General features: G+C 43.7%; 1 protein-coding gene and 1 pseudogene across 4 annotated transcripts in view; one reads left to right on the plus strand and one right to left on the minus strand.

Moving 5' to 3' along the window:
- LOC105738103 overlaps nucleotides 1-4,297 on the plus strand; it is a 61,445-nt pseudogene extending 57,148 nt beyond the window's left edge.
- Nucleotides 1-19,155, minus strand: part of PLAC1 (placenta enriched 1) — a 202,976-nt gene that overhangs the window by 82,945 nt on the left and 100,876 nt on the right. For 2 of the 4 annotated variants that reach the window (XM_012499084.2, XM_012499086.2), the window contains exon 1: nucleotides 11,544-11,697. The exons of the other annotated variants lie outside the window; for them this stretch is intronic. The gene's annotated coding sequence lies outside the window, so the exon portion shown is untranslated. Of the gene's footprint in view, nucleotides 1-11,543; nucleotides 11,698-19,155 lie in introns of those variants that run through there. 4 annotated transcript variants of the gene reach the window in all.

The raw sequence follows: 19,155 nt of genomic DNA on the forward strand, positions 1-19,155 counted from the left end.
GGCAGGAAATAGCAGCCCTCTTGTCCCCCATAGCTCCTGGGCCACTGGCTATCCTATCTACATTTAAACAGTATGCACCCAGCAGACTGGGCAGCTGGCCAAGAAGCTCGTTATTGTGCCCCATCCTGTGGCCTTCTGGGCCACCAGATTCCATGCATCTTATTCCACTGCTCTGCTCTACTTTTGCTTCCATAATACTGACTCTCATGAGCTGCTGTGTTGAACTGAGGGAATGTTATGGGCTTCTATGTGTGTGCGTGCATGCATGCATCTGTTGTGTGTGTGTGTGTGTGTGTGTGTGTGTTGGAGGGGTCCCGAGTGTCCCCTAGCCTCAGCCTCTCTGACTCCAGGCTTCAGAGGGTCCTCTGCCTATGAACTTTGCTTGGCTAGCCTGCTGGATGGAGAGAGATGAGAGTAAACCCCTGCTGGTTCCATCCCACACTCCCCGTTATGATAGGCAGTGAAGCAAATCATTTGGGCAATTGCCTGACCTTAATGGGATAGAAAGGGCTCCTCTCTTGCTTGAAAGGAACATCCAAGCATGTGCTTAGTGTTTAGTTTTCCTGGAAAAATAATTTTTCTGGCATGCTAAAGAGGGTGAATTTGCCTTCAGAAAGGATTGTGTCATATCCATAACCTTTGCAGCCTCTCTATCATTTCCATGGATGAAAACTTTGCATTCAGGGGAAGATGAACCAAACATCTGTTAGGATAAGGTTTCAGTTTTCACTGAGAGAAAACTGTGTTGTGTAAAGAAAAATAGAGATACACTCTTGGGCAGTTCTTTGGGGGTAACCTAGCAACCCATCGAAATCAAGAGATTTTTGAAGGATACTGCAAAGTAGAATCAGGTCTGACTGTTCAGTGTTATGATTTTAAGGGCACTGAGTACAGATAGCACCCCACCCCTCGCCCCCAGCACCCTGCCTGGAATTCCAGCTTTTAGAAATTCATTCCTTTTATTTGAAAGACCTTATGTGTCTTCCGGAGTCACGTGTTGAAGAGTAAAATACGCCTGGGAGGAATATCACCTAAAACCATATCAGCTGATAACAGCTATCTCTTCAGTGAAGATGGAGAGCCTGGGATGGGACAGAACGATCTCTGGGAATAGCAGGAATAGGATGCCTGAGTGACAAGAGGGGACAAGGGAATGAAAGGGAAAATGGAAGGTTAGCAAGACATGGCTAACTTAAGATACCATAAATGGAAGGAAACTCATAGACCATCTATACCAATGCCTTTTAAAAAAACATTTAAAAAACATGGAGGCTGGGTGCTCACACCTGTAATCTCAGCACTTGGGGAGGCTGAGGCGGGTGGATCACTTGAGGTCAGGAGTTCAAGACCAGCTTTGCCAACATGGCGAAACCCCGTCTCTACTAAAAATACAAAAATCAGCCTAGCATGGTGGCACATGTCTGTAGTCCCAGCTACTCAGGAGGCTGAGGCTTGAACCCAGGAGGCAGAGGTTGCAGTGAGCCGAGATTGTGCCATGGCACTCCAGCCCAGGTGACAGAGCGAGACTCCATCTAAAAAAAAAAAAAAAGATTAAAAAATAAAAAAACATTGGAACCCTCTCCTCAAACACAGAACCCCATTATGTATGAAATGAATACAAATGGGGCTGCTCTGGTTAAAGTGAGGGCAAGAGCCTTGGGACCCAGTTTACTCAGACTCTCTACTGCTTAAGCTAAGAGAAAAGTGAGGCAGTACCACACTCACCCAGATAGTGAGAATTGATGGTTCAACATGAATTTTGTGGGCCAGTTTGTTAAATATAGCCATTGTTAAAAGTGAAATGATCTAAACTTACAATTAGGTTATATTAAAGACAAAGCAGGCCTGGTGTAGTGGCTCACGCCTGTAATCCCAGCACCTTGGGAGGCCAAGGCAGGTGGATCACGAGGTCAGGAGTTTGAGACCAGCCTGGCCAGCATAGTGAAGCCCCATTTCTACTAAAAATACAAACAATTAGCAGGGTGTGGTGGTGGGTGCCTGTAATCCCAGCTACTCGGGAGGTTGAGGCAGGAGAATCACTTGAACCTGGGAGGTGGAGGTTGCAGTGAGCAGAGATAGCGCCACTGCACTCCAGCCCAGGTGACAGTGGGAGACTCCGTTTCAAAAAAAAAAGACAAAGCTAATGAATATTCAAAACTCATCACTTTCTAATTATTTTACTACACTTACTGTTACCTATGCTTTTGAGGTTATTTACATCTATTGTATCTGTGTGGTGGAAATACTCTGTGATGCCATGCTGTTGCACATGTATTCCGGACTCCTTGTTCAGTGGTGTCATGTCGGGAGCTTGAAATTGGCCATGGTGGGAGCATTTACACCATGGAAATCAGCAAACACTATAAACCAGCATTCCCTTCCCTGCTCAACTGAGGGAGGCAATTGTTGGACATCTGCCAGCACACCACTGACTATACTATAACGTAAGTCATCACTTCCTTGGAAGCTGTACTTCCAGCAACCTCAACCATGTGGAATGCAGCTTAGAACTAAGGAGGAAGAGGAAATACATCCAAGTGGCCAACCATTATCACAAAACACATCCACTTTATACTCCGTGGGAGAGAAAAGCCACTGTAAGGCCCCAGCCTAGGCAAACATGTGTTAAATAACATGGCAGATAAGAAGTGCTGGGCCTCAGAAAATGGTACCCCAAACGATGGCGCTTTGGCATGCTGAGTACTTTGAACTAAAGGAGACTGGAAGGTCTCAGAAGCCACCTCAGAAGCAAAGTCTCTCTCTGACCTTCTCCTACCCTCCTGTCTCCTGCCCCGGGGGGGAATCATAGAAACTAGAACCTCTCTCCCCCAAGGCAACCCATACAATCTAGAAAGGTCACTTCTCCCTTGTAGACCCTCATGCCAGAGAGTTCCTGCCCTATACCCTGGAGGAAGGAATGCTACACAGAAAAGCCAAGAAGAATCTAAACAGACAAGCCTTACTGGGTACCCTCTGCCTTCAGTCTATTACCATTAGATCATACCCTTCATCCAATCACATTTCTAAACATTCTTTATAGAACCTAAGCATAAAAATACGCAATTTTCCCTGGGTCTTTGGGTCTTCATATCTGAAAGCTCCCATCTCATGTAAAACTTTGATTAAATAAATTTGTTAAATGCTTTTCTCTTGTTAACTGTCTTTTGTTATAGGAGTATCGGCCACGACCCTTATGATGGGTTAGGAAAGAGATCACATCTTTCTGCTCTTACAGAAACAACACGGTGACAGCAGCACGGAGCAACAGCTGACACTGGGAAGTCTCGGCACCACAATCTGGAGCCTTTTATTATAAGGGTAAACAACTCGACTTATTCCCGAGACCCTCAAAGACCTCACTGCATCACAGCCCAGCACAGTTTAGGAAGTGGAAGCGTCCATTCTCTGACCCCCTCAAAATGGGCCAAATTATACGCAGAACAAGTTCCATAAGAAGGCTCCAGGTCTGTCATGTCCACAGCACCCAACACAGTGCTTAGTGCATAGAAGGCCCTGAATAAACAAATATCTATTTAAAGAATGAAACCAATTTTCACAAGCTCCTTGCCTCTTTTACCACTGTTTCCAGAAAAAAGACTCAGGATGTTTAGTTTCAGAAAGCAGTGGAGTGTGAATACATTTCAAAAAGCTATCTATCCCAAACTGTGAGACTTGGGCTTCTTCCTAAGCCAGCACTCAGCAAGGAGAAGGCCACGTTCAGTTTGAACACCAGGATCACGAAGCCCAACGGCAAGAAGCCAGACAAGTTCAAGTTCGGCATCTCCCAGGCTCTTCTGGAGCCAAAGATGAACGTGGACCTCAAGGCTCAGCTCAGGGAGCTGAATATCATAGCAGCCAAGGAAACTGAAGTTGGTGGTAGTCAGAAAGCTATCATGATCTTTGTTCCTGTTTCTCAACTGAAATCTTCCCAGAAAATCCAAGTCTGGCTAGTACATGAATTGGAGAAAAAGTTCAGTGAGAAGCATGTTGTCTTTATTGCTCAGAGGAGAATTCTGCCTAAGCCAACTTGAAAAAGCCATACAAAAAATAAGCAAAAGCATCACAGGAGCTGTACTCTGATAGCTGCGTACCATGCGATCTTGAGGACTTGGTCTTTCCAAGTGAAATTGTGGGCAAGAGAATCCCCTTGAAACTGGATGGCAGCTGCCTCGCAAAGGTTCATTTGGACAAAGCACAACAGAACAAAAGTGGCACACAAGGTTGAAACTTTTCTGGTGTCTTTAAGAAGCTCATAGGTAACGATGTTAGTTTTGAATTCCCAGAGTTTCACTTGTAAACAAAAATGACTAAATAAAGTATATTCATGGTAAAAACAAACAAATAAACAAATAAAAACAACAAAAAACGAAACTGAGTTCCAAAAGGATTGATACCCAAAGGGGCCAAATGTCTACTCTTGGATAAATCTTTGGTATGAGAACTCTAATGCCCTAATGATGGCTGATAAACAGGAAATGACTTTATCAAGATGCGGAGCTGACTGTCAGCGCCATGGGTTCTCCCAGCTGCCCCTACTCCAAACATCTCTGGCGTCCCTCTTCTCTCCCTTCTGTGCCTGTTCCCTTCACTTTCTAGTCTCTCACCCCTCTCACCTTTTGCCTCCCTTTCTTCCTCTGTCCTCCTCATGCCCTCGGCCTGCCAGTCATCCCCCACTTGGCCCCAATCACCCACCAGGCCAAGTCCTGCCTGAGACCCTCAGGCTGGAGAGATTGCTTCCCCCATACCCAGACAAAATGTGTTCAGCAGACAAATGCTGTTGTCTCCAGCCTTTACAAAGGAAGCTCACCTACAGCCAAATACTTTCCTTTTCTCATTTCTTAATTTCTACGGGGCCGGAGGAGGGTATCGTGTGGGTGTGCGTATGAGTATCCCAGACGACTGTGCTGTATCCAAAGTACCTTTTATCCCTGTGTGTCCTTGCAGCCTACTTTGGCCTATCTAAAGTTTATAGTATTGCCGCAGAGGAACTTGAGCCTATTTCCTGATTTTAATTAAGCCTTTTTGGGTTACAGTGACCCAGAGACAACTATCTAGCTAGTTCAGGCAGACTCGGAAAAGAGCTTAGGCTGGAATTGCTGGGTGAACTGAAGGTTTTCCTCAGAAAACACCCACGTTGGCAAGTCACGTGGCTCAAATTGGATGGATAGTTGGTAGGCTGCCCTTTTCTTCTCTGGCGGCACAGTCAGTAATCTGACTATTGGTCCTCATGGACATTTTGGGGTCCTTCTAGAGGATCTTGTGGTTTGTGGCCAACCCTAGTGAAGTTTGTTATTTCTGTTCTCTGGTTCTACAGGCAACTGCTCCCAGGTGAGTGGCGCGGCTGGCCCTTGGTCAGGTTGACTCCATAGCAGGGCTATCCTAGGAAACGTCATTTGAAGATAAACCCATCACCACAGGGGTTGAATCAATAGGGAGAGACAATTCAGAAGTGGGCTTGGGTTAGGTAAAGTAATCTGAAAGAGTCTAGCTGGCCAGCTGACTTCCAGAAGCTCTGTTGGAGCAGAGCAGTGCTGGCCAAGTTACTTAATCTCTCTGTGCCTCAGTTTCCACATCTGTAAAATTGGTTAACAATAACATCTACCTCACAGTGCTGTGGTGAGGATTAAATAAATGATATATCCAATATGCATACTCTAGCATCTGGCACATAATATGTGCTTTTAAAAGCATGGGCGGGGGTGGGGGCGGTTACAGAAAATCAAAACTGTGGATTTCTTAAGAGACATGGCACAGCTGGAATAAATTGTCATGCAAAATCCTTGAGGCCTGATCCCCCAGATGTGAGGTCCACGGCTGCTCTCTGCTACTGTGGTCCATCAGTCTGTGTCACTGCATAACAGGGCAGGTGGAAGTGTCCCTGGGCCAGCAGGCTCACTGAAAATTCAAAGCACATGCGCTCAGCACAGTCATGGTAATAATAGTGGTAAGGAATTGGAAACTGTGGTGATGGCTTCCCGATTCCACAATCATTACAGTTAAGGTGTGCCTGTGGGGCCACATATGAGAAGAGTCCTGGCCCAGGCCCCTCATACACTCTCCCCAGGCCCTCTCCTCAGGCCTGATGGCTCATCTCTCTCATTCTTGAAGGTTCTACCAGTGGCTCAGGGGCCATGTTGGCAGGCCTGGGTCTTCTTGACACCCTTCCCTCTCCTAACCACCTGCTCACCCTCCAGGCTTACAACGAAAACCAGACACATCACTACCCACCCTTCTCCATTTGGTTTTTAACCTTAAGTGAAAAGCTGCTTGTCTTAAAAAAATTAGAGATCCTGTCTTTACCTCTGAGACACTTTGATTTAGAGAAGACAGGGGACTTCAGTGCTTCACACTGAAATGCGAACATTTCAGGCAGTGTGACAAGCCAATGCAGTCCTCTGCCATTGTGGGTCCCTAAAATGACACTGGGCCTTGCTCTACCTTGTCCCAATGCAGAGGGTGAGTTAGATGCAGAGCTAGGTTTTCTAGGACACCTGAAGAGACAAATATGAGGTCAGCGCATGGCTTCATGGGTCTATGGACACTCAAGGCCCCTCAGAGCTCTTGCTCTTGTCTCAGGATTGTTCTTAAAACATTGTGACTGGGAGTCCTAGGACCGCTTCTAGTAGGAGTTCAATTCTGCATACCATTAAAAAAGTCATTTCTTAGAAATTCAAGTCCATATCAGGAATGATAAAAGGATGGCTGTCTCCCAAGGTCTGCAAGCTGTGTAGGATTTAGCTGCAAATAAATAAAATAAATAAAGGAATCCAGTCCCTTTTTGTTAATTGTGCCAATGCTTTCATTTTTCAGGCAATTTCAGTTCAGTCCAGATCTGGTTTCTGGAGTCACATTTTTCCAATCATCCTTCCCATTTGCAAGGAGGAGTCTTACGTCCAAGTATGTGATTTGAATTTGCCCAGGTGCTGCCAGTTAGGGAGGGTTTTCATATTCAAAGCTGCACATGCTTTGGAAATGTGACTCCAATGATTGCAAGAGGAGGCAATCATCTCTGGAGGGGAGGGGTTGGGGAAGGAAGCTTGTATGGGAATTAGTGGGCTCCATCCTTGGACTTCAGCATTTCTCAGGCATCTTGCCTGCTCTGTCTATTCTCATGCCTTTAACTAGCGCCGTTAGTGGAGCTTCCATCCCTCAGTGCAGTCCTGTCACTGGAGCCCTAGTCCTGGTTCTCCAACTGCATATGGCAGCACTGCCCTAGCTGGAAAGCTTGTTAGACAAATACCGAAATGATTCTTATGATCAGGCAAGTTCAAGAAGCCTAGGCAATGTTTTTTCTACCCAGATGTTCCACCATCACCCGAAGCACAATATGATTAAAACCATACTCATCCTAAAAGCAATTCATCCTAAAAACTGTACTGAAAGAATGCGACATAACTGTACTGAAAGAATGAGACAGATCTACACGTGGTTATATGGAACAGTCAGGGCGTGCCTGTGGGGTTCAGATGAGAAGAGTCCTAGCCCAGGCCCCTCATGCACTTAGTGACTTCACCTCTCCCCAAGCCCAATGGCTCATCTCTCTCATTCCTGAAGGTTCTACCAGTGGCTCAGAGGCCATGTTGGCAGACCTAGGCCTTCTTAACACCTCCAAGAAGGCTCCTGAAGTGAAAAAAAAAAAGCAGTCTGCTGCCATTACAGTGGAAGCTCGCTTAGCTGACGTCTGTGGGGCCAACTCTCACAATTAAAGGATGCTCTCCATTTCCTGTGTAAAATGCACTGATTGATACCCACAGTATTCTGGATGCACTTGGTCACCGCTCCCTAGTGGGTCCAAGCACTTCCACTTTTACTGATTTTTAATTAACTAGCTACTCTCCCAGTTGAATAGATAAGAGAGTCTATTTGTAGCTAACAAAAAGATGCATAGCATGAACCTATTTATTAACAGAATTTACAAACACATACATAGGCTTGTAAAATGCAGATAAAATTTCAAGAAATGTGACCAGTGGTTACTTCTGGGAAGGAGTATTGGGTGTCTGGGGTAGAAAGTTTCCCCCCATACCCTTTTTCACTGTTTTTGTTTGTTTTTTTTTTTTTTTTACAATGTTCATGCATTATTTTTTCCTGAATTTTTATTTTGAAAAAATTCAAACGTACAAATAGATCAAAGAAGTAGAACAATGAACATACATATAACCACCAAGATTCCACAATTAACATTTCAACATAGTTGCTGTGTAGTTCTGTTTCTATCAGTCAGTCTATTTACACACACACACACACACACACTCACACACATATATTTGAAGGTCACAGGCATCATAACACATTCCCACTAAATTCTTCAGAATGACTCTTTAAAGAATAAGAAGATTCTCCCTCCTAACCACAATATATTATCATAGCTAAGAAAATAAACAATAATCTCCTAATATAATCTAATTTCCAATCCATATTCAAATTGCCCCAATATTCCCCAAATGTCTTTCATAGCTTTGTAAAATCCAGAATCCAGAATCCAAAACCAAGGTTTGTGTATTGCATCTACTTATGTCCCTTTAGTGTCATTTAATCTAGAACAGTGCATGCTCCTAATTTTTGTGTGTGACACTGAATTTTTGAAGAGTTCAGGCTAGTTGTCTTGTAGAATATCTCATATTCTGAATTTGTCTGTTTTCTCATGGTATGTGGGTTTTTTAAAAAATAAAGATTTAATAGCAATAGCAATGGTAATAAAAGAAACCAGGCTCTGTTTTATATAAACAGCAACCTTAAAATGAGTATGCTATCCCAATATGCCTAGTAGCAGCATTGCCCAGTCTTCCGGTTTCCATATCAGATTCTTTAATCATCCCACTATCTTTCTTTCTCCATATTCAGCCAGTTCCCAAGTCTGTGAATTTGCCCTTTGACATGCCTAATGGCTTAATGCCTTCTCTAGTCCCACCATGCCCCTACCCTGGATCAGGCCTTCAATACCTCAGCCCTAAAGTATTGCAACTGCCTCCTAATTGACCCCTCTAGTGCCAGAATCGTCCCCTGAACACCTGCTGCACTGTGAATATAGGAAACACACTGCCTTTTCTATGTCAATCCTATGTGGAAAACCGTCAGTGGCTACTTCCTATTTCCCATCTTTCTTCAGTCAGAGCCAGCTTTGAACGTAGCCTTCAACGCCAGACAGAGACAAATCTCTAACTAAATCCTAGCGCTGCCATTACTTGCTGAGTGGCCTTAGAGAAGTCACTAGGCTTATCTGGCCTTCCATTTTCTTATCTGTAAATTGGAAATAACAATTGTGCCTACCCCTCAAGTTTGACCAGCATTTGCCCACAGAGCTCCCACCTTTTCTAGGGGTCACTCCAAGCCTCATCCTTTCTTTAAGTCTCAGCTGAAGCCTTGCCTCCTCCAGGAGGACTTCTTATTCACAGCAGCACCCCCTCTCTGAATTTCCATAGCACTTGTGGTCTATAGGGAATAATTTAGCAGATACTAGTCTTATTGCCCACTCATATTTACATTTTCATCTTTTTTTCTTTTCTTTTTTGAGATGGGGTTGTGCTCTGTCCCCCAGGCTGGAGTGCAGTGGAGTGATGATGGCTCACTGCAGCTTTGATCTCCTGGGCTCAGGTGATCCTCCCATCTCAGCCTCCTGAGTAGCTAGGACCACGGGTGTGCCCCACCAAGTCTGGATATTTTATTTTTAGTTTCTGTAGAGACAGTGTCTCCCTACATTGCTCAGGCTGGTCTTGAACTCCTGGGCTTAAGCAATCCTCCTGCCTCGCCTTCCCAAAGTGTTGGGATTACAGAAATGAACCACCATGCCCAGCCTGTTATTTTTTCTTTTTTAACATTTGTAGACATTTTCATCTTATCTGCTCATTTGGATGGCCAGGGCCCCTCGAGAGCAGGAGTAGATCTACCCATTGTTTCTCCTAGAGCCTCTTAGAGAGCTAGTGCTATGCTGAGCATCCAGCAGCTCAGAGTTGTCACTTGACCGTGAGAAGATGCTTTGTTCATCTTTAGAGTCCTCCTTTAACTCTGATTGTCTCTAACTCCAGCGAGACAGGAAGGACCAAGGGTTGCGACCATCATCCAAATAATCATAGTAATTCCATCTATTTATAGAGCACCAATTATGTATCCAGCACCTTGAATATATGGATGCTCCTTGACTTATGATGGGGCTATGTCCTGATAAAACCGTCATAAATCAAAAATATCATAAATCGAAAATGCATTCAATACCCTAATAAGCCCGTCATAATGTCAAAAAAAATTGCAAGCCAAACCATTGCAAGTTGGGGACTGTCTGTATATTCTATTTGATGCCAATTAAGCAGATAAAGAAACAGAAGGGCCGGGCGCGGTGGCTCACGCCTGTAATCCCAGCACTTTGGGAGGCCGAGGCGGGCGGATCACGAGGTCAGGAGATCGAGACCACGGTGAAACCCCGTCTCTACTAAAAATACAAAAAATTAGCCGGGCGAGATGGCGGGCGCCTGTAGTCCCAGCTACTCGGGAGGCTGAGGCAGGAGAATGGCGTGAACCCGGGGGGCGGAGCCTGCAGTGAGCCGAGATCGCGCCACTGCACTCCAGCCTGGGGGACAGCGAGACTGTCTCAAAAAAAAAAAAAAAAAAAAAAAAAGGAACAGAAGATCAGAGAGGATAAGCAACTTGCCCAGGATCACTCAGGTATTAACTGCTGAAGCTGGAACTTGAACCCAAGTTTGTTTAAATACAGAGCCCATATTTGTTCCCTGCCGCCTCTGCAGTAACAGTGACCAGTATACTGACAGAAAGAAGGACAAGTTATTAGAGCTGCTGGGATTAGAATGCAATTTATTCTAGTACTCTTTTTATAAATGAGAATGTCCACCCTGAGAGTAACATTGTGCTACCCGTGGTGGTGTAGTTTCTGTGAATTTGTTTCCTCTCAGAATCAAGGTCCAGAGACATGCCTCTCTGTGGTCATGGGAGAGAATGAGACAAAGCAGCTCACAATGGATTTAGGGTCCCTATCTCTTTCTCAAAGAGTCTGAAACTGATCATCTGGGTTAAGGGGAACACACAGTTAAAAGCAATGATAAAGATAGGTAGGAGAGTAAAGGAAGAGAGAATGATGAGATGGCAAGTAAACAGGGGAAAGAATAGGCAGTTAGACTGGGAAATATGTGTAGGGGAATCCCACATGAATCCCTAAAAAATACCCTGTGCAGTTGGGGAGCGGTGCACGTGTGAGTGTTTGTGTGTGTGTGTGTGTGTGTATGATATTGATTTTAGATCTATGTGTGTGTGTTCAATCTTTAGATTTAAATAAAGAACAGACCAAATTCAGAGTCTAACTGCCTCCTTCTCAGCAGCCACTTCATCACCCCCATGTCACATTTCCCAGCTGGAGGGCAATAATTGCATGGCCAGATCTGGCCCCATCTGGGAAACACCAGGGTCTTCCTGAATCGTCATACACCATGCTGGCTGCCAAGGCATAAGGTGACCTAAGCGAAGCTTTCACACAGGCCATGTGCACCGTCATAAAATCTCGAGAGAATGTGGCAACAGAGACAGACTTGACTTACCTGCCAAATTTCCAAAGGGAAGAAGGAACTTGCTGCGTCTGTATTTTCCCCCAGGATTGGAAACGTATCTCAGTCACTGGAACTGAAGAGGGGTGGCCTTTACCTTCATAGGAGAGTCACTCTTTATACAAATCCTTCTGATGGCCTGATATATGTGTGTGTCTTTATATAAATAGAGCTATATACTGACTTTGCCAGATTGCATCAGCTACCTGCTTAACATTTTACTCTGGTGCTTTCGAAACAACACTCTGAAAGTCAGAATAATATGTGGCCTCTGCAGCATTTCCCAGTTTGGCATTTTGTTTACAGAGTAAAAGAAAGCTACTCACCCTTGAGATCATCAGTGATTGAATGATACCTACTGTCATGTGTTAGAAGCCATGTCACCTTGACAGAGCTCATTCACAGGAAGAAGGGCGGGGAGGAGGGTTATAACATGGTGGTGGTAATTCTTAGAGAAATCAAGCAGTGAGCTGGCCACTTGTTGTGCTTGCTGTTGCCAAGGCAGTCTTTCATGTCTTTATTCAGTTAACACATATCAGGCATAGGGAATACAAAAACAAATAATATATGTCCCTTCCCACCAGGAATCCAGCCTTTGTCCCGAGTTCTCTCAAGGAGCCCACTGCCAAATGAGAGGTAAGCCTCTTCAGGAAGAATGTGCAGGGAGAATGAGAACATATGGACACAGGGAGGGGAAAACACACACTGTGGCCTCTTGGGGGGCCGTGGGGGGTGGAAAGCATCAGGAAAAATACCTAATGCATGCTGGGCTTAATACGTAGGTGATGGGTTGATCGATGCAGCAAACCACCGTGGCACATGTTTACTTACATAACAAACATGCACATCCTGCACATGTACCCCGGGACTTAAACTTTTAAAAAAAGAGAGAATTTTTAGGGATTGCTGGTCAGTATGGTTGCCTTTGCTGTTGCAGGAAGCTCCTCCCCTGCTCCAAACACATTGTTTTTTGAAAAATTTAAATATGTCGTAGAGAGCCAAAGCAAAAATAAACATATTCTAGTGCCAGAAATGAAGAGGGAGCTCAAAGCCACAGCAGCAACTACACAGCCCACAGAAGAACCAAAGGTGGTCACACATCCTGGGCGAAGGGTTTGAATGGCAAGGTGGGAACGGGAGTGAAATCTGAGCTCCTATGGAAAGTCGGCAGTGGCAAGTGCTGGCCCATAAGTGGGGATGGGGGAAAAACACAGTTCAGAAGTGTACTGGCCACTTTGAGCTGAGAGTAGGCAGTCACATAACCCAAAGTACATGACTCCAAGGTAAAACAATTCCTGCCAAATAACAGTAATAACACTAGCCAAGTGGTAATTATGTGCCAGACACTGTCCTAAGTGCTTGGCTTATATTATTTAGGTTGATGCAAAAGTAATTGCGGTTTTTGCCGTTGAAATAAGTGGCAAAAACTGCAATCATTTTCCACCAACCTAGTAACTCATTTGTAGAACAGCCCTGTTTTCCAGATGCTGAAAGTGAAGAACAGAGAGATTAAATAACTTACCTAAGGTCACACAGGTACTAAGTGGCAGAGCCAGAATTCAAACCCAGGTGGTATATAGCACATGAATCTGTGTTTGTATCTATGACTCAGGGTGAATGCATAGCTAGAACTTACTAAGTCCATAAGGAAATAAACCACCATAAGACCAGTGCAACCAATGGAAGAATTCATACCTTAAGAACCACAGCTAATAGGGAAATCTAAAAGGGATTTTAAAATAAGTATGCTGCAAATGTTCAAAGATTTTTTTTTTTTTTGAGACAGAGTATTGCTCTATCACCCAGGCTGGAGTGCAATGGTGCGATCTCAGCTCACTGCAACCTCCGCCTCCCGGGTTCAAGCAATTCTCCTGCCTCAGCCTCCTGAGTAGCTGGGATTACAGGTGCCTGCCATCATGCCCGGCTAATTTTTGTATTTTTTAGTAGAGATGGGATTTCATCATGTTGGCCAAGCTGGTCTTGAACTCCTGACCTCAGGTGATCCACCCGCCTCAGCCTCCCAAAGTGCTGGGATTACAGGCATGAGCCACTGTGCCTGGCCGAAAGACTTTTTAAAAAGGAATAGAAACTAGAAGGCAAGAATAGAATAGTTTGAAAAATACAGGTGAATGCAAAAAAGAACCGAAATATAGGCATTGCAATGGAAAAAAGAACACTCAACAGAGGGATTAAACAACAAACTAAACACAGTTGATGAGAGAATGAGTGAACCAGAAGATAGAGCTGAGGAAATTATCCAGATGCAGAGCACAAGAATAAAGAGATGAAAAATAAGAAAGGAAAGCTAAGCCACATGGAGGACAGAATGAGAAGTTCCAGTAAGTGTCCAGTTGGAGTTCCAGAAGGAGGGAAGAGAGAGAACGAGGAAGAGGCAGTATTTGAAAGATAACAGAGGATATTTTCTAGAGCTGTGGGAAACCATGAGTCCTCTAACTTCCTGTCTTAGTATCAGCCTCTGGAGCCTGCAGGTCTGTAGCTAGTCCTCATGGGAGGAGTCAGCCTCTTAGCTCTGCCACTGCTGTGATAATAGCTCAAGAGCAGCAAGTTGTTTATATAAACCAGTGTTTCTCAATGTTGTTTTAAAAAAATTATCATCCCCTTCATCCCAGGAGCCTTTTTAGACATCTTTTTTTTTCTAATTTCTCCCCCCATTAAATTTTAATACCAAAGATATGCTGTATATCTGTGTATATATTGTATGTGTACCTGTGCTTTGGGCAAGCATCCTATAGGATGTCCCCATCACCTGGAAGGAAGGACATTCTACTTCTTTTTGCCTTTTCCTTGGCATGGCTTTCTACTCATTCTTCAGGTGTCAGGTTAAATGCCACAACCTGAGCCTCCCAGAATAGATCAGGCCGCTATGTTATATGCTCTCCTTTAAGGTACTAATGTAAAGTATAAGTAAATAATGATCTGCGTAATTACTTATTCAGCAGAGGCCATGTCTCTCTTGCATTCTGCTGTGTCCCTGGGGCTCAGCACACTGGCGGGCAGTTGGTAGATGCTCAAATAGCTGAATAAATGAATGAACACCATGAGTGGCATTACCTGAGCAGATGAGAGGAAAATCACAGCCCTGGGAGGAGCCTTGGAAAGCTATTTTAACTCTTCCCCAGTTTATGGGCAGAAGTATTGTGTAACTACTTCTGAAAGAGCAAAGTATGTGCTTTTCTTAAAACCACACTACAGTAGTTCCTTTTTTCTTTAAATAGTTTTCATTATTTGGAAGCAAAAGGTGGTCAGGAAGCAGTTGAGAATAGAGACAGACCTCTTTTTGAAAATACGTAAAAATAACATCTAAAATCATTTCCTATTTTAGAAGAGCCAGGGAAACTCCCAGCTTCAAAGAAACCCTGTAGTAAATTCTTTTGTTACAAGGAATAATGGAGCAAATTGAGTGAAGATTCTCTTTTTACCTACCCCCCAACAAAAAAGACAGGTTGAAATTTGTTATGGTCACAGTGGTGTGCTCATACCAACTCACAAGAGACAAATTAATTTTGAGAGCTGAGTTGTTAAATTCAGCCATTATTAGAAATTAAATTATATAACCTTGCAATTAAATAAATTATATGAAAAACAAAGCTTGGCTAGGTGTGGTGGCTCATGCCTGTAATCCCAACACTTAGGAGGCTGAGGTGGGAGGATCACTCAAGCTGAGGAGTTCCAGACCAGCCTGGGCAACATAGGGAGACCCTATCTCTACAAAACATAATTTTAAAAAAATTAGCTGGGTGTGGTGCCACACACCTGTGGTCCCAGCTGAGGCAGGAGGATCGTTTGAGCCCAGGAGGTCGAGGCTGCAGTGAGCTATGATCATGTCACTGCACTCCAGCCTGGGTGACAGAATGAGACCCTGTCTCAAAAAACAAAACCAAAAAACCCCAAAAGCTAATACATATGCGAAACTCATCCCTTTCTAATTATTTTACTACACTTTGCAATTATCCATGCTCTTGAGGTTACTTATATCTTTTATATCAGTATAGTGGAATACTATATAATTTTCTGCCACTGGACATCTCTTCCCAACTCCACATTCTGTGACATCAAGTTGTGTAGCCTGAAGTTGGCCCTAGTAGGACTATTTATGTCACGGAAACTGGCAAATGCTACAAAGCAGTGCTTAATCTATTGTTGTGTTGATTGTCTTGACCAAGAGTTGAGAATTTTCCCCACAGTCTGTTTTTGTGTAGCCCACAAGCAAAGGATGATTTTTACATTTTTAAAGAGTTGTTAAAAAAAAATGACCATGTGGCTACAAAGCCTGAAATGCTTAGCCAGGCGCAGTGGCTCATGCCTGTAATCCCAACACTTTGAGAAGCTGAAGCAGGTGGATTGCTCGAGCCCAGGAGTTCGAGACTAGCCTGCTCAACATGATAAAACCTCATCTCTACAAAAAACATAAAGAGTATCCAGGAGGCCGGGGGCAGTGGCTCACGCTTGTAATCCCAGCACTTTGGGAGGCTGAGGTGGGCGGATCACGAGGTCAGGAGATCAAGACCACAGTGAAACCCCGTCTCTACTAAAAATACAAAAAATTAGCCGGGCGTGGTGGCGGGCGCCTGTAGTCCCAGCTACTCGGAGAGGCTGAGGCAGGAGAATGGCGTGAACCTGGGAGGCGGAGCTTGCAGTGAGCCGAGACTGCGCCACTGCACTCCAGCCTGGGCGACAGAGCAAGACTCCATCTCAAAAAAAAAAAAAGTATCCAGGCATAGTGGTGCACAACTGTAGTCCCAACTATTTGGGAGGCTGAGGCAGGAGAATTGCTTGAACTTGGGAGGCAGAGTCTGCAATGAGCCAAGAACATGCCACTACACTCCAGCCTTGGTGACAGAGCGAGACCCAGTCTCAAACAAACAAACAAAAAGCCTAAAATATTTACTATCTGGCTCTTTAACAAAATATGTGTGACGACCCCTGATCTAGGCTTAAGAAAGATGGAGGAAATGTTAATAGTACAGCTGAAACTTAAAAATTGTGTTGTCTCTGTAGCTGTTACATTGTAAACAGCACAAAAAATTTGAGGAAATATCCTTCCAGTATTTAAAGATGATTATCTGATTTAGTAAAGAAGTCATTTATGTCACTATGTGAATCAGAGAAATTTTGACATGCATTTTGTTGTTTTGCTTTTGTCTTAATCATAAATGTAAACCAATGTATCAGCCAATACTTATGTCAGAACCATGCTTGTTTGTTAATTGCCACCTTAGGTTGGATATGGATACAAGAGTTAGGTAAAAATCAACTAAGGCATGAGTATGAATGTTAATTAGCTGTATGAAATTTACAAGAATGAATATTGTATATTTTATTATTTTTGGATCACGTGCCACACACTTAAAGATGTGTGTGTGTGTGTGTGTGCATGTGCACGTGTGCACATGCGTAGATTGTTAAGCATTTACCAGAACACACTGGTAAGGAGGGGCATAGGTCTGAGAGGATTCTTTGAGTCTTTGAATAGGTTCATGGTCCCTTTTCTTCAGGGGTTCTGAGCAAAGTTCCTAACCTGAAAACAAACACACATCTGAGCCATCTTAAGGCATTTGAGTTACGGCTGCAAGTTCTAACCCTCTTCATTTGAGCATGGTGATGGGGGAGGCTGTCTAGTCCTTGAGGCCTTGAGTTGCCTGGGAAAGTCTTCAGGAAAAGATAACATTTCACTTTGGTGACAAATTTGTTGATTTTACAGATAACATCCACATTTTGCCCTCAAGGAGCATTCAACAAGGACATTGGTTTTAATGTTTTTCTCTAAACAGTCATTAGTACAAATTAATAAATCTTTTTGTTGAGGGAACATTGGGCTATATTTCATCTTTGTTCCGCTAACAGAAAAAAAAAAAAAGAAAAGAAATGTGCTTCCTTGGGTTCAGGATATGAAGAACAAGAGACTTTGAAGTTATATGGACCTGGCGTGTGCCTCTAAGTCATACCAAGGACACAGGACACTGGTTATGCACACGAGCAGAGCACATGTGAATGCGTCCTTGCTTTCTCTGGCAGTGGAATTTAGAAACCTCTAGAACAGAGGTTCTCAAACTTAAGGGTGCCTCAGAATCACCTGGAGGACCTGTTAAAACACAGATGACTGTGTTTTACATTTTTACATTTTTATGTAAAATGTCAACTCTTGGTCAAGACAATCAACACAACAATAGATTAAGCACTGCTTTGTAGCATTTGCCAGAGTCTGTACCACTCCCAGAGTTTCTTTCACTAGGTCCCTGGTGGGGGACCCAATTTGCATTTCTAATCAGTTCCCTGGAGACGCTAATGCTGATGCTGTTGGTCTGGGAGCCACACTTTGAGAACCAGCAGTCTAGAAAGAAAGCCCCAATTTTTTACATGCCTGGTTTTGATTATATTATGCCTGGAGATGTTTCCTACAGGGTCACTTTGACAGCTCGTGGTCATCTAAGCAAGCTGGAAGATGCCTTTCTCTCATAATTCACACAACTGCCAGGCAAAAAGCTTGGCTGCTCTGACTGCTCTGAGCCTGCACCATTTCAGCTTTGGGGAGCATCAGGTACATTCCCATCAGAAAGTCCTTTGGGGCCTGAGTTAGCGTGTCAACTCCTGCAAAAGCAGAAGACACAGTGGCCTCCTGACCTGGCTGTCCAGAAAGGGAGCCAGAGGCCCAGAAGATGCAGTGCAAGGTGATGTGCAGATGAGGACGTTGAAATTTTGGCACTATTAAGCTTCAGGTTTTATCTGAGGGAAGGAGTGAAAGAGAGGTGAGAAGCACTATTTTCAAGAAGGTGGAAATGATGGTGGAACTTCCTTTCTCCATGAGCCAGAGCAGGACCATAGAGAAGTAGAGCCAAGAGGGCTAGAGAATGCAATGCAATATCTAAAATGTCTCTACTGGTTATCTTTGGGAGGTGGGGCCATGGGAGATTTTTTCTTTCTATTTTTCTGCATTTTCTAAATTTAAAAAACTTAACCTGTACATATGCTAATTAATAATAAAAAACTCCCCGCTATATTTCCATTTGTAAAAATGCAGCCATAACATACATAGGTAGGTGCATAAAGTATATTAACCTTAATTGCAAGCTTTGTGATTTTGGAGTGTGTGTGTGTGTATGTGCATGCGTTTGTGTGTGTATGTCTGTGTGTGTTTGTATGTGTGTTTGTGCATGTGTGTTTGTGTGTGCGTGTGTGTGATATAACCAGAATCTAGATCAAGATAGAGAACATTTCCAGCTCCTTAGAAGGCTCCCTCATGCCCCTGGTCATTATCCCCTAAGGGTCACCACTGAGTCACTGGCCTTTACCATCACCAGTTAGTTTTGTCTATTCTTGCACTTCAGAGAAACGGCATCATACAACACGTATTTTTTGTGTGTCTGGTTTCTGTAGCTCAATCTAATGCTGATGAGATTTACCCATTTTATTGCTGATTAGAATTCCATTGTATGGACCCAGCACAATGTATTTATGCATTCTTCTGTTGATGGGCATTGAGGCTATTTCTAGGTTTGGATTATAATGGGTACCTCTATTTCATTTAAAAGTTAGGATATAGCCATGGAAATGATAGATTCCCTAGTAGTAACAGCTCCCTTTGATG

Source organism: Nomascus leucogenys, chromosome X, assembly GCF_006542625.1.
Source record: "Nomascus leucogenys isolate Asia chromosome X, Asia_NLE_v1, whole genome shotgun sequence".
Classification (NCBI taxonomy): Eukaryota; Metazoa; Chordata; class Mammalia; order Primates; family Hylobatidae; genus Nomascus; species Nomascus leucogenys.